The sequence below is a fragment of the Heptranchias perlo genome, unplaced genomic scaffold, assembly GCF_035084215.1.
Source record: "Heptranchias perlo isolate sHepPer1 unplaced genomic scaffold, sHepPer1.hap1 HAP1_SCAFFOLD_444, whole genome shotgun sequence".
Taxonomy (NCBI): domain Eukaryota; kingdom Metazoa; phylum Chordata; class Chondrichthyes; order Hexanchiformes; family Hexanchidae; genus Heptranchias; species Heptranchias perlo.
Window position 1 is genome coordinate 27,188 of NW_027139458.1, and position 15,564 is coordinate 42,751.

General features: G+C 44.7%; 1 pseudogene; it reads right to left on the bottom strand.

Moving 5' to 3' along the window:
* On the bottom strand, positions 1-1,621 carry LOC137313233 (zinc finger protein 615-like; annotated as a pseudogene).
* Between the last annotated feature and the right edge of the window lie 13,943 nt (positions 1,622-15,564).

A 15,564-nucleotide genomic window follows, 5' to 3' on the forward strand; every position in this document is an offset into this window, starting at 1 on the left:
TCACAGTCACTGCATGAAAAGGTCACTCAATAGTGTCAACAAGTTAATGTTTCAGAAGGTGGGATGATCGAGTGAATCTCTTCCCACACACGGAGCAGGTGAAAAGTCTCTCCCCAGTGTGAGTGCGTCGATGTCTCAGCAGTTCGTTTGTGATTTTAAATCTCTTCCCACAGTCAGAACATTTAAAGGTCTCTCAGTGTGAACTCGCTGGTGTTGCAGCAGGTTGGATGCCCAAGTGAATCCCTTCCCACACACTGAGCAGGTGAACGGCCTCTCCCCAGTGTGAGTGCGTTGGTGTGTCAGCAGATTAAATTTGCTTTTATACCTCTTCTCACAGTCAGAACATTTAAAAGGTCTCTCATCGGAGTGAACTCGCTGGTGTGTCAGCAGGGTGGATGACCGAGTGAATCTCTTCCCACACACGGAGCAGGTGAACGGCCTCTCCCCAGTGTGAACTCGCTGGTGTCTCAGCAGGATAAAAGACTGAGTGAATCTCTTCCCACACACGGAGCACGTGAACGGCCTCTCCCCAGTGTGAACTTGCTGGTGTGTCAGGAGGTGAGATGACCGAGTGAATCTCTTCCCACACACGGAGCAGGTGAACGGTCTCTCCCCAGTGTGAACTCGCTGGTGTGTCAGCAGGTTGGACGACTGAGTGAATCTCTTCCCACACACGGTGCAGATGAACGGCCTCTCCGCAGTGTGAGTGCGTTGGTGTATCAGCAGATTACTTTTGCTTTTAAACCTCTTCTCACAGTCAGAACATTTAAAAGGTCTCTCATCAGAGTGAACTCGCTGGTGTGTCAGGAAGAGGGATGACCGAGTGAAACCCTTCCCACACACGGAGCAGGTGAACGGCCTCTCCCCAGTGTGAACTCGCTGGTGTGTCAGGAGGAGGGATGACTGAGTGAATCCCTTCCCACACATGGAGCAGGTGAACGGCCTCTCCCCAGTGTGAACTCGCTGGTGTGTCAGGAGGAGGGATGACTGAGTGAATCCCTTCCCACACACGGAGCAGGTGAACGGCCTCTCCCCAGTGTGAACTCGCTGGTGTGTCAGGAGGAGGGATGACTGAGTGAATCCCTTCCCACACTCGGAGCAGGTGAACGGCCTCTCCCCAGTGTGGGTACATTGGTGTGCCAGCAGATTCCTTTTGCATTTAAACTTTTTCTCACAGTCAGAACATTTAAAAGGTCTCTCCCCAGTGTGAACTCGCTGGTGTGTCTGGAGGCTGGATGAAATAGTGAATCCCTTCCCACACACGGAGCAGGTGAACGGCCTCTCCCCGGTGTGACTGTGTCGATGAATTTCCAGCTGGGACGGGTAATTGAATCCCTTCCCACAGTCCCCACATTTCCACGGTTTCTCCATGGTCTGGGTGTCCTTGTGTCTCTCCAGGTTGGACGATCAGTTGAAGCCTCGTCCACACACAGAACACGTGTACGGTTTCTCCCCGCTGTGAATGGTGTGATGTTTTTTCAGGCTGTGTAACTGGTTAAAGCTCTTTCCACAGTCAGTGCACTGGAACACTCTCACTCGGGTGTGTGTGTCTCGGTGCTTTCCCACTCACACTGATGTTTGAAATCTTCTCCCACAGACAGAACAGACAAACATTTCTCCTTCCACATTCAAAGGCCGATGATAATCAGGTCCTGATGAATCGAGTGACTCTGTCAGATCTTGGCCTGCTGTTTGGTTTGAGTTTCCCTCTGCAAATCCTCCCCTTCTAATACCCTATAAAGGAGTTTATAAAAGTAATCACTGTAAGTACAGGATAGAAATTCAGAATTCTAGTTTCTACAAAACATTCTTTCCTCTCTTGTGCCTCAACCTGTAAATCCCCGTCCCACACACTCTCCCTCTTCCCTGCACTGAAATCCAAACTCATCGCATCATCTTTCAGTGGCCCGAAACCATGAGTGTGAGAGAGTGAGAGTGTGAGAGAGTGAGAGTGTGAGAGAGTGAGAGTGTGAGAGAGTGAGAGTGTGAGAGAGTGAGAGTGTGAGAGAGTGAGAGTGTGAGAGAGTGAATGTGAGAGAGTGAGTGTGAGAGAGTGAATGTGAGAGAGTGAATGTGAGTGAGTGTGAGAGAGTGTGAGTGAGAGAGAGTGAATGTGAGTGAGTGTGAGAGAGTGAGTGTGAGAGAGTGAATGTGAGTGAGTGTGAGAGAGTGAGTGAGAGAGTGAGTGAGAGAGTGAATGTGAGTGAATGTGAGTGAGTGTGAATGTGAGAAAGTGAATGTGAGATTGAATGTGAGAGTGAATGTGAGAGTGAATGTGAGAGAGTGAATATGAGAGAGTGAATCTGAGAGAGTGAATGTGAGAGAGTGAGTGTGAGAGAGTGAGTGTGAGAGAGTGAATGTGAGAGAGTGAGTGTGAGAGTGAATGTGAGAGAGTGAATGTGAGAGAGTGAATGTGAGAGAGTGAGTGTGAGAGAGTGAATGTGAGAAAGTGAATGTGAGAGAGTGAATGTGAGAGAGTGAATGTGAGAGAGTGAATGTGAGAGAGTGAATGTGAGAGAGTGAATGTGAGAGAGTGAATGTGAGAGAGTGAATGTGAGAGAGTGAATGTGAGAGAGTGAATGTGAGAGAGTGAATGTGAGAGAGTGAATGTGAGAGAGTGAGTGTGAGAGAGTGAATGTGAGTACAGCAGTGAGCTCGGTGTGGAGAATGAAGTGGGGCAGGTGGAGCATGTTTCAGTGGGGCAGCAGTGATCATAATCTCATTAGGTTTAGAACAGTTATGGAAAAGGACAAGGGACAGTCAAATGTGAAAATTCTTAACTGGAGGAGGGCTAATTCCAGTGAGTTGAAAAGGGATCTTGTCCAGGTGGATTGGAATCAAAAATTGGCAGGCAGAACAGTAATTGAACAGTGGGAGGCCTTCAAGGAGGAGTTGGTTTGGGTGCAGAGTAGACAGATTCCCACGAGGTGGAAAGGAATGGCATCCAAAGCTGGAGCTCCCTGGATGACTGAAGAGATAGAGATCACCATTTCTACTTCATTTACAGACGTTCCCTGACCGATCACCATTTCTCCTTCATTTATAGAAGATTCCTCACTGATCACCATTTCTCCTTAATTGACAGACATTCCCTGACCGATTACCATTTCTCCTTCATTTACAGATGTTCCCTGACCAATCACCATTTCTGCTTCATTTGTAGACGCTCCCTGACCAATCACATATCTCCTTCATTTACAGATGCTCCCTGACTGATCACAATTTCTCCTGCATTTACAGAAGCTCCCTGACTGATCACCATTTCTCCTTCATTTACAGACGCTCCCTGACCGATCACCATTTCCCCTTCATTTACAGACGCTCCCTGACCGATCACCATTTCCCCTTCATTTACAGACGCTCCCTGACCGATCACCATTTCCCCTTCATTTACAGACGCTCCCTGACCGATCACCATTTCTCCTTCATTTACAGACGCTCCCTGACCGATCACCATTTCCCCTTCATTTACAGACGCTCCCTGACCGATTCCCATTTCCCCTTCATTTACAGACGCTCCCTGACCGATCCCCATTTCCCTTCATTTACAGACGCTCCCTGACCGATCACCATTTCTCCTTCATTTACAGACGCTCCCTGACCGATCACCATTTCCCCTTCATTTACAGACGCTCCCTGACCGATCCCCATTTCCCCTTCATTTACAGACGCTCCCTGACCGATCCCCATTTCCCTTCATTTACAGACGCTCCCTGACCGATCACCATTTCTCCTTCATTTACAGACGCTCCCTGACCGATCACCATTTCCCCATCATTTACAGACGCTCCCTGACCGATCCCCATTTCTCCTTCATTTACAGACGCTCCCTGACCGATCACCATTTCCCCTTCATTTACAGACGCTCCCTGACCGATCCCCATTTCCCCTTCATTTACAGACGCTCCCTGACCGATCCCCATTTCCCTTCATTTACAGACGCTCCCTGACCGATCACCATTTCTCCTTCATTTACAGACGCTCCCTGACCGATCACCATTTCCCCTTCATTTACAGACGCTCCCTGACCGATCCCCATTTCTCCTTCATTTACAGACGCTCCCTGACCGATCACCATTTTTCCTTCATTTACAGACGCTCCCTGACCGATCCCCATTTCTCCTTCATTTCCCGGCGGGTAGTGAGGGGGGGATAATGTTCACTGTTTTATATTCGGGTCTGGGGCCGCACTCGGGGTTTGTAAAGCCTGAGCCTGGGCCTGAGCCCGGACCCGGGCCCCGGGGTTTATTGAGCCTCTTGCTCCGATCCTCTGACCTGCACCGAACGCGCTCCTCCCGCAGCCTCGACTGGCCGCGCATGCTCAGGACACACTGACCGATAATGAGTCACTACTGCGCCTGCGCGCTGGGCTCCACTGATTCAGATAGGGCACAATCTGTACCGCGCTGCATCCTGGGTGGTACAGCCGCCATTGATGATCGTAATATCTAGACGAAAAGCAAAGACAGTAGAGGCAGGGAGAGCGCGTTTGGACCAAGGATAATAAAATAAACGGAAACCCCAGCGCTTCGAGCCATTAAAACCGGCACAAACACACAGCATAGAAGCCCCCCCTCCACCTCGAATTTGGTGAACGCCAGAAAAAAATTTTCAGTGAGTTTTATTAATTTCGTTTTATTAAATGTTGCAACTGAAGGGTTCAATGAATGTTTATTTTCCAAATGCACCTCGGGACCGCCAGTCTCACCATTAATCCCGCCCTGGCGATTAAGGAGAGTTCCGGACCAATAGGAGGAGTGGAAATTTATCGGCATTTCATATAACTCGTGGGGTGTTGCAGGGATCAGTACTGTGGCCTCAATTATTTACAATGTATATCAATGACGTGGATGAAGGAACAGAGTGTCTTGTGGCCAGATTTGCTGATGATACAAAGATAGTTGGAAAAGCAAGTTGCAATGAGGACACAACGTGTCTGCGAGGGGATGTTGCCTGGTTAAGCGAATGGGCAAAAAATTGGCAGATTGAATATAAGGTGGGAAAATGTGAAGTCATCCACTTTGGGAGGAAAAAAATTTTGCTTTTTTATTTGAATGGAGAAATACTACAAAATGTTGCAGTATGGAGGGATCTGGGTTTCCTCGTGCAAGAAAGACAAAATTCAACATACAGGTGCAGCAGGTAATCCGGAAGGCAAACGGAATATTGGCTTTTATGTCTAGGGGGATGGAGCATAAAAGCAGTGAAGTCATGCTACAAATATACAGGGTGCTGGTGAGACCACAACTGGAGTACTGCATACAGTTCTAAAGAAGGACATACTTGCATTTGAGGCAGTTCAGAGAAGGTTCACGAGGTTGATTCCGGGTATGGAAGGGTTGTCTTATGATGAAAGATTGAACAGGCTGGTTCTATACTCAATGGAGTTTAGATGAATGAGAGGAGATCTTATTGAAACAGACAAGATTCTGAGGAGACTCGATAGCGTAGATGCTGAGAGGATGTTACCCCTCATGGGGGAATCTAAAACTAGGGGGCATAGTCTCAGAATAAGGGGTCACCTGTTTAAGACGGAAATGAGGAGGAATTTCTTCTCCCAGAGCATCGTGAGTCTTTGGAATTCTTTACCCCAAAAAGCTGTGGAGGCTGAGTCATTGATACATTCAAGTCTGAGTTAGACAAATTTTTGATCAGCAAGAGAGTCAAAGGATATGGGGAAAGGGCGGGAAAGTGGAGTTGAGGTAAAAATCAAATCAGCCATGATCTCATTAAATGGCGGACCAGGCTCGAGGGGCCGAATGGCCTCCTCCTGCTCCTATCTCTTATGGTCTTATGGTAAATTGACTGGACGGCTGTGCGGACAGTTGGTCCTCCAACCAATCGGAGTGTGTGAGGGGCGGGAGTTGCGCCACTGAATGGGCGGTTCGAAGTCCAGATATCCCTCATTGACTGAAGCATCATTTTAAAAAATTAATTTATCTTAAGCTCCAGGAGAAAACTCGACAATTCTGTTGTGGCTTGAAACAGGTGAAACCAGATGAGGTGGAGCAAACATTTCAACATTTGTTAGAAAAACACATTAATTAAGAACAGCCAACATGGATTAATTGAGATATCACAAGTCTACTGATGAAGGGAATGTCGTGGATGTTGTGTTGATGGATTGTGAAAAGGTGTTTGATAAGATGACGGACAGGAGGCTTGTTGATAAAATTAATACCCACGGTATTTAAATGAATGCGGCAGTGTGGATTGGAAGTTGTGTCAAGGGCAGAAAACAGAGAGTAGTGGTTAATGGATGTTCTTCAGACTGGAGGGATGTAAACAGTGGTGTCCCCCAGGGTCAGTGTTGGGACCATTGCTCTTCTCAATATAGAGAATGATCTGAGCTTGGGTATGTGGGACACAAGGTGAAAATCTCGATGACTTCAACGTTGGCAGCGTGGGGAACTGTGAAGAGGAGTGTCAGTGACTTCATTGTAATGTGCACAGGTTCGTAAACAGGCAGGTGAAATTTAATGCAGAGAAAAGTGACGTGATGCATTTTCAGAGGAAGAAAAATGAGATGAAATGTAAACTAAATGGTCAAAGTTTAAAATTAGAGGCGCAGAGAGACTTAGGGATGGAAGGTTCTAACTAATGCATTGTCTTATTAATTAACAAGTCTGAGAGTCAGCAACTTTAATACATTATTAAGAAATATATGAGCAAATTCTCTTTCCTGTACTGTACCAGAGTAAACATGCCAGTCCCCCGTGTACATGAGGTGATCCCACTGGATGGAACCTCAGGCACCCTGAGCTTGATCTCAGGTGTCTCCAGTCCTAACTGCCCCTTACATCAGTATCCTGTCACTTTTATACACTGTAGTGATCCATCTCTGTCACTGGAGCTGGAACTTCCCCAGTCTGTGGTTTACAAGGACACATTGCTTGGTTCCCAGCAGTTATTTACCTTCAGTAGCGTTCTCATGATCACTGAACTACCTGCTTACTGTTAATTAGACTCATAGAATCAAAGAAATTGATGGCACAGAAAGAGGCCATTCGGCCCATTGCGTCTGTGCCGGCTGAAAAAGAGCTATCCAGCTTAATCCCACTTTCCAGCTCTTGGCCCATAGCCTTGTAGCTTCCGGCAGTTCAAGTATTCTTCAAATGCGATGAGGGTGTCCGCCTCTACCACCCTTTCAGGCAGTCAGTTTCAGACCCCCACAACCCTTGGGTGAAATAATTTCTCCTCAGTTCCCCACTAAACCTTCTACCAATCACTTTAAATCTATGCCCCTGGTTATTAACCTCTCTGCTAAGAGAAGTGGGTCCTTCTAATCCATGCTATCTGGGACCCTGATAATTTTGTTCACCTCAATTAAATCTGCCTTCAGTCTCCTCTGTTCCAAAGAAAACAACCCCAGCCTATCCAATCTTTCCTCATAGCTAAAATTCTACAGTCCAGGCAACATCCTTGTAAATCTTTCTTGCCTTGTATAAAATGTCTGCTATTTGAAAGTCGTGACATTGATCAAAGTCCACGTTAAGTTTTCTTGCCATTTGTGTCAAGATTTGGAAAAGATCTGCTGCCTGATACTTTAAATGTTGCCAACCTTTAACTGTAGCTCACAGTGTCTGAACAGTCACTGTTATCATTATCCTTTTATGTATCTCCTTGTACTCCATCTCCTTAACAGCACAAGCTGATCACAGCAATGTTTTCTTCAAATGGAATCCCAATGTGAAAAAATGCACAATTTCAAAGCGAAGCATCATATGCAAGATGGGAAGGAGAGTGCGAGTGGAGATAATGGGCTTGGATCAGTGATCTCTTGAGCATTAAGACATTCATTATCTGAAAGAAGCCCGGAGATGAGATTTTTGTCTATATTTATCAGTATAGAAAAGAAGAAGGGAGTTGAAATCCTTTTGTCTATTCATCCTGCTATCGACAAAATCCTTCGCCTCTCAATGCCCAGCATCTTTCTTTCCAACTCCCTGCTCTCTGCAGGGAAGGCTTGGTTTCATTAATTCTCTGTGTTTTCAGCAAACATCTAATTCACCTTGCAGATCTGGCCGTGTCTTCTACTTATTAGTCATCCCATCATGTTAGCAACTCAAGATAAGCTGTTTTATGTTGATGGAATGCATTCGAGTCAGTTTTCTAGATCAATATGTCGAGGAATCAACAAGGGAACAGGCTATTTTAGATCTAGTATTTTGTAATGAGACAAGGTTAATTAGTGATCTTATAGTAGATGATCCTCTGGGGAACAATGATCATAATATGATAGAATTTCACATTGAGTTCGAAAGTTTGAGAGTGATGTCATTAAGTTGGAAACTAGGGTCTTAAATTTAAACAAAACCAATAACGTAGTTATGAGGATTGAGTTGGCTAAGGTAGTTTGGGAAATTAGATTAAAAATATGATGATAGATAAGCAATAGTGAACATTTAAATAAATAATTTATAATTCCTCAACAAAATTACATTCTCTTGAGGGTTAAAAACTCCACCGGAAAAGTGGTCCAACCTTGGTTAATTGGAGAAATTAATGATATTTTAGGTTAAAAGAGGCTTATAATGTTGCCAAAAAGAATAGTAAGCCTGAGGATTAGGAGAGTTTTAGAAATCAGCAAAGGATGACCAAGAAATTGATAAATATGTATAAAGGAAGAGATTAGCGAAAGTAAACATGGGTCCATTGAAGACAGAAACAGGAGAATTTATAATGGAGAATAAGGAAATGAAAGAGATGTTAAACAAGTATTTTGTATCTGTCTTCACAGTAGAGGACACAAAAATCATACCAGAAGTATTGGGGAACCAAGGTTCTAATGAGAGTGAGGAACCTAAAGCAATTAAGATTAGTAAATAAAAAGTACTGGAGAAATTAATGGGACTAAAAGCTGACAAATTCATTGGCCCTGATGGCCCACATCCTAGGGTTTTAAAAGAGGTGGCTGCAGAGACAGTGGATGCACTGGTTTTATCTTCCAGAGTTCCCATGATTCTAGAAAGGTCCCCGTGGATTGGAAGGTAAGAAATGTAACCCCTCTATTCATAGAATTACATAGATAGAATTACAGCACAGAAACAGGCCATTCGGCCCAACAGGCCTATGCCGGTGTTTATGCTCCACATGAGCCTCCTCCCTCCCTACTTCATCTCACCCTATCAGCATATCCTTCTATTCCTTTCTCCCTCATGTGTTTATCCAGCTTCCCCTTAAATGCATCTGCTATTCGCCTCAACTACTCCTTGTGGTTGCGAGTTCCACATTCTCACCGCTCTCTGGGTAAAGAAGTTTCTCCTGAATTCCCTTATTGGATTTATTAGTGACTGTCTTATATTTATGGTCCCTAGTTCTGGTCTCCCCTGCAGACATAAGGGTCAACCACATAGCACAGAACATGAGTCATAAGTCGGCCAGAGAGTAGATGTGGCAAGTTGCCCTTCCCTGAACTAGTTGGGTTCGTATGACAACCCACGGTTTGTTTTCTGGTGCTGTCTAATGAAGCACCAGATTTATTGAAGTCAATTTCACAACTTGTCATGGTGTAATTTGAGCTCATTATTCCCGGCTGCTAGTCCAATCACACAATCACTACACTACTGTACCCATAATAGTGTCCTTTGAACGGGCACTTAATAATTCGAGAAAGGAGAAAACAGGGAACTACAGGCCATTTCGCCTGACAATAGTAGCAGGGAAAATGCTAGAATCTATTACTAGGGACGTGGTAAAAGGGCACTCAGAAAATGATAATACGATTAGGCACATGAAATACGATTTTATGAAAGGGAAAATTGTGTTTGACAACTCTATTAGAGGTTTTGAGGGTTTAGATAGCAGGGTAGATAAGGGAGAACCAGTGGATGCAGAATATTTGGATTTTCAAAAGGCATTCGATAAGGTGCCACACAAGGTTGTGACACAAGATTAGGGCTCATGGGATTGTGGGTAATATATTAGCCTGGATTGGGGATTTGATGACGGACAGAAAACAGGAAGTCGGAATAAACAGGTCATTTTGGGGTTGGCAGGTTGTAACTAGTGGGGTGCCGTGAAGATCAGTGCTTGGGCCTCAGATATTTACAATCTATATTAATGACTTAGATGAGGGGACCGAGTGTAACGTATCCAAGTTTGCTGACGATACAAAACTAGGTGGGAAAGTAAGCTGTGAGGAGGACGCAAAGAGGATGCAAAGTGATACAGACAGGTTATGTGAGTGGACTAGAAGGTGCCAAATGAAGCATAAAGTGGGGAAATGTGAGGTTATTCACTTTGGTTGGAAGAATCGAAAAGCAGAATATCTTTTAAAATGTAAGAGACTACGAAATGTTGGTATTCAGAGGGATTTGTGTGTCTTTGTACACGGATCACAGAAATTTAACATGCAGGTGCAGCAAACAATTAGGAAAGTAAATAGTATCTTGGCCTTTATTGCGAGGTGGTTGGAGTATAAGAGTAAGGAAGTCTTGCTGCAATATCGGGCTTTGGTGAGACCACACCTGGAGTACTGTGTACAGTTTTGATCTCCTTACCTGAGGAACAATTGCCTGAGAGTGGGTGCTAACAAGTTTGGCTAGATTAACTCCTGGGGTGAGAGTGTTGTCCTGTGAGGAGAGATTGAGTAGAATGGGCCGATATTCTCTGGAGTTTAGAATAATGAGGTGATCTCATTGAAACATATAAAATTCTTAGAGGACTTGACAGTGTAGATGCTGGGAGGCTGTTTCCCCGAGCTGGAGAGTCTAGAACTAAGGGTTATAATGTCAAGATAAGGAGTCGGACATTTAGGACAGATATGAGGAATAATTTCTTCATTGAGAGGGTTGTGAATCATTGGAATTCTGTACCCCAGAGGGCTGTGGATGCTGAACCATTGAGTATTTTCAAAACTGAGATCGATGGATTTTTGGGTGCTAGGGGACTCAAGGGATGTGGAGATAGGTCAAAAATCAAGTTGAGGTCGAAGATCAGCCATTAATTTATGGATTGGCGGAGCAGGCTCGAGGGACTGAATGGCCAACTCTTGCTCCTTTCGCTGATGTTGGTCCGCTGGAAAAGCAGAACTTGCCAGCTGTTTTAAAACTTTTAGCCTGAACAGGGATTTGAACCCTGGACCCTCAAAAAGTCTGATGCTCTACCGACTGAGCTATCCAGGCTCGCTGTTAAATTAGTTTCCATCATACAGATTCATGGTGGGACTCAGAATTCTCCCTGTCGATATCGAATTTGGGGGAGTATCTCTTTTATACAATTTTCAGCAACGTGTTGAGGAGAATCCTTGTTTCTGTTGAACATGATGTAAGAAACATGGACAGCGAACTCGTGAGTTTACAATTCTTCTTGTTTGTACAAAATGTCTTGTCATTCGTTCGCAGCAATTTAAAAAATACACTTTACCCAATGGCTCAAAAGCTGAACTTGTTCCACACGGGAGCTGGGAAAGGCCTCTCGAGATTTCAGCCGATCAACAATTGAAAGCTGAATAATTTCACCTGTTACACCGTGACACCAGGCAGCAGATTTGCCTCCTGAATTTTCCCTACACGACACTTCAAACCGATGAATCCCTGCTTCACGGAAAGAAGAATTGTGTGTTTGGTTCTTTAGATTTAAAGATCTCGTGCCGGCCGCTTTACCATTTCAGCTCTCGCCAATCGCCCCCTCTCCCTCCTATAAACAAATAAACTCTCGCCTGCTATTGCAAGACGGGAGGCCAGAGGAGCCTCAGTGCCCACATGGGGACATGAAGAAGTCGATGTGTTATGGAACCGGTTGTACCTTGAACTCCAGTCAAAATGTTTAGAAGGTTCAACTACTTGAGATGGCGCTGGAGCTCACAACCCCAGCATTTCTCGAGTGTATAATTATTGTAGAAATAACGCGCGCTGACCGATTGCTCCACTGGAGCCGCGCACGGTCTGTGTCCCCAGTGCTCCCATCAAACAGCTTCATCCTCGGTCTCTCAATTATCGCTTCCTGATCTTTCCCACACAGAAGCCTCCAAACAAGAGGCGATTCGTTAAACATCCGCAGTGGCCTTTAAAAGCCGTGAAATCTTAAACAATGCCCCTGAAGACAATAACATTTAATAATATTATTATTGACTAAAAGCCAATTTTTTCACGGTACTTTAAGGAGGATTTGGGCAAAGTGGGAGCTGAAATTATGAAACTCTCTCTGGGCTGTCGGTGATTGGAGAGATGGGCGTTATTTCATTTGAAAACCGAGGCTCGGAACTTCCTGATGGAGAAGTGTGAGAGAAGATTGTGGTTAGTGGCAGTTGCCGGGGAGATCGAGAGGAGAGGGTGAAAAGTCAAAGTCACAGCTGTGACAGCTCAAGTGCTCTGCTTATCTATAATATTTAGACAGTAATGTACAGTACAGGGCAAACCAGTTTAGAATGTGACCGTGACATGTAAATGTGACGACACGTTCTTGTTTCTGGGCTCATTGAGGTCGGGGTATAATTCTCGATGCGAGGTTCATATCCCGGCGAATCCCTAATTGAGCCCGGGACTTTTGATCTTGAGCTGCGGTTCAAACTTTTGCGAAGAGGGAAAGGAAGTCCCCAAATCACTCCACCTGAATCTGAAGTGCTTTCGGAAGAAATTCAGTTCAAACAATCAGGACTTTAAAGGCACCTCAGTGACCTGCACTTTCATTGAACGAGCTTTGCTTACAATTGCATTCGACCTTGAAACCGCTCTGGGCTTTCATCTCACTGAAGCAGAGTGAGGCCGCTCTGTATCTGTGAGCATGTCGGTGACGAGGTTCGCTCTGATATTGGTCGCTTTCAATTTTTAAAAATTTCACGAAACTCAGGGAAAAGAAACCGAGAGTCGAATTGTCCCTGTAAGTGATGAATTGAAGGGATTGGTGCTCCAAGCAGATCTGGAAAATGCGCAGTGCGGTCGCTCAGGAATTCCAAATCCACCCTCTCACCACTCGACGATCATATTAACTGAGCTTTACTCTGGCCCAGTGTCACCGCGCTGAAATCGAGTATTTCTCCGGCACGTTTCTCTTAACTTCACAGTTGCTGGTTTAAGAGTGAAGACCGGCTCGTTGGATTTTCACTCCTGCAAGTTTCAACCATTCATTTTGGACTGACTGTAGACAAATGTTTTATTGGTCACTGCAATCAAAAAGTTCAGCTCAATGAATTACTGGTTCAGTGGGTGACTTCTTCACCTGTCTCGTGGTGCTATCGGTTGGTGCGAAAGTTTGATGTTTCGAGCCCTAATTTTATTTTCCCTCAGGATTCATCACCTCAAAGTTCCAGGGTTTCAATGTGTGTTTTGTCTTCAAGAAAATGTACCGTGATCATTGCGGGCTGAGCAGGGCTGATATTCCACCATTTACCCTGTGGTCGGAGAGCAGGCACATGAATCATATAAAGGAATGGAACATTGGCTTCACGGAAATCACAATTCATAACCCATTTATTTTGAACGGGTTTATTTTAAATGAGTCAACGCCTGCCTTAAATGGTACACTCAGGACTGTCACACAAACAGGTTAAATCTTCATAGAACAATTACCACAGTCATTTTTAGACTGGATGCCTCACGGCGACTTTGCTGTCAGTGAAGAGAGACGAGAAAGACCAAAGTGCCGTTTGCCCCTCTCAGTGTGGCCCTGAAGGACTGTGTCCAGGCTGAAGTTCTGTTCCCACCGGACGATCCTCCCCCCAGATTGTCCTTTCTGAGCTCCAGTCAGGTGATGCTAAACACTCAGGTGGGAAAGACCAAAATCTACAACAAGGTGATTAAAACAAAACTGATTTATTTAACAGATATCCAGAATATTAAACTCCAGCCCAGTTATAGGGGTTATTAACATCAGGAGAAACAAACCCCAACTGTCAGAATGAACATGGTTCAGTCCTGGATGGGATTAACAGCAGAATCCAACCCCTGCAGTCACTTTTGAACTCCCTGGTGTCTCAGCACGTGTGATGACTGAGTGAATCCCTTCCCACACACGGAATCATAGAATCAGAGAAAGCTACAGCACAGAAGGAAGCCATTCGGCCCATCGTGTCTGTGACGGCCGAAAAAGAGCTATCCAGCTTAATCCCACTTTCCAGGGCTTGGTCCGTAGCCCTGTCGGTTACGGCACTTCAAATGCACATCCATGCACTTTTGAAATGAGTTGAGGTTTTCTGCCTCGACCACCCTTTCAGACAGTGAGTTCCAGACCCCGACCACCCTGTCCGCTTCTGTGTGTCCTCGAACTTTATCACTGCTATCCGGAGGTCGAGGAGACAACCATTCGCTCCTCTATGACATAAATCGTGAATTATACCCTGACCCCGACGAGCCCAGAAACAAGAACGTGTCCTTAAATTAAAGTGTTACAGACACATTCTATGAGAGGTCTGTCTGTGCGATGAAATGGTGTTTTTGAACAGTCATTCTGATATCGGTTTCCTCCTCAAACCTCAACAAATACCAATTACAAAGTGTGACTTTGTCGCTTAATTCCACAAATTAGGTAAAAATAATAAGTGACACAAAGCACTGTTGGGAGTTGAACCCAGGATCGCCTGTTTACAAGACAGATGCTTTAACCAACTAAACCACAGCACCAATTCACAGCACCTGTTCCCCACCTCGTCTCACTAATATCGATCAGCGACACGTTACTGTCTGTTCGAGGCACAGACCGTTTTATCTTTGTCCATTTCCCTTGTCCGTTTACCTGTGCATCCTGACACTGCCTGCATTTCTCACTGTGTTTATCTTTGTGTATCCATCAGTGTGTTGATACACGGATGATTAAGTGTGCTTGTGTTTGTTACATTAAATAAATTCGGGGTTCAGACAATTCTCGCTCTGACATTGGAGAACTATTGAGCCGAACTTTACAGCGAAGTCTTGTTTATTGTGGTGCTGAAACGAAAAAACCGAAGAGGTCCAAAAAGGGAAAAGGAGAAAAAACTTGTGAGGGAAAATAACGACAACAATCAAGGTATTTACAGGTATATTAAGAGAAAGAAGGGTGACTAAGAGTAATGTGGGACCCTTAAAGACAGATGGAGGTGATATTGTAATTGAAAATCAGGAAATGGCAGAGTTGCTAAATATTTACTTTGCATCGGTCTTCATAGAAAAGGATGAGGCGAACATAGCAGAGACACAAGGAAAACTGTAAATAAATCAAGGGGATTCAGTGTAAATAAGATAATGGCGATGGAGAAAATAATGAGATTGAAGATTGTCAAATCTCCAGGACCTGATGTTTACCATCCCAGGGGAATAAGAGGAATAGGTAAGGAACTTGTACATGCTTACTCATGATCGATCAAAACTCTCTTGATTCAGGAATTGTTGCTTTAATTGAAACATTGTCAATGTCACTCCATTATTTCGGATGGGTCGGAGAGATAAAGTTGGAAATTCTAGGCCTATCAGTCTGACGCCTGTTGTGGGGAAGTTACCAGTATCCGTTATTGGGGAAAGAATGACTGAGCACTTGGATAAATATGGAGTAATCAGAGAGAGCCAGCATGGATTTGTAAAGAGGAAGTCAAGTCTAACAAAGCTCGTTGAACTTTTTGAAGATGTAACTAACGTGCTCGATAATGGAGTG